Source organism: Suncus etruscus, chromosome 10, assembly GCF_024139225.1.
Source record: "Suncus etruscus isolate mSunEtr1 chromosome 10, mSunEtr1.pri.cur, whole genome shotgun sequence".
Lineage (NCBI taxonomy): Eukaryota > Metazoa > Chordata > Mammalia > Eulipotyphla > Soricidae > Suncus > Suncus etruscus.
The window spans coordinates 1,160,073-1,160,882 of NC_064857.1; positions in this window are offsets into that span (position 1 = coordinate 1,160,073).

Here is an 810-nt window from a genome sequence, read left to right on the forward strand (position 1 = left end):
TTAAAATAAAGAGAATAATGAATAAACTATTTATAGGGGAGCACTCTCAAGCAGAACAAGAGGCCTGAATGCTACTGCTAGCAACATTTGATCATCTGAATCAATAACAGGATTCAAAAAGTAGTAATGCTTAGGCCCAGCAGTTGTGGGGCACCAGTCAATGCCAAGAATAATCACTCTTTCCTTGGACATGCAAGGTATGAGCTTCTGACCCACCCAAATTATCTCCCTAGCCTAAGAATATGTAAATTAAAAGAGAAGTGGCTTAACAACTAATTAAAATGCAAGTGCTTTATTGAGAAACCCTGTAGACAAATTGCGAAAGCAATTATGACACAATTGAGAAAATATAAACACAAAATTTTGATGAACAAAACTATAATCCCATCTCTTACTACAACGTGCTTTAATTTTACTATTTTTAAAGTATCATGCTATAACCGGGTTAATGTTTATGCTTTTGGTGTACAAGGTTACAGTATTTCCATCAACTGCCAATTGTCCTCCACCACTGCTCTATGTCACTTCTAGTTGCCTCTTCTCTACCCACTCTTCTGTTGACCAAAGTCAATGGTTGTTTTCACTGGACACTTTCCATCCTCCTTTGTTTTACTTCTTTCTTGACCACATTAAAGTGAGATCATTCAACATTTGTCCTTGTCTTTTTGATTTGTTTGTCTTAACATGATAGTCTCTGGTTATATCCAAATTGGAGTAAAAATATTTTTTTTCTTATTGATTTTTTTTAATTGGGTTTTTGAGCCACACCTGGTGACACTCAAGGGTTACTCCTGGCTCTGCACTCAGAAA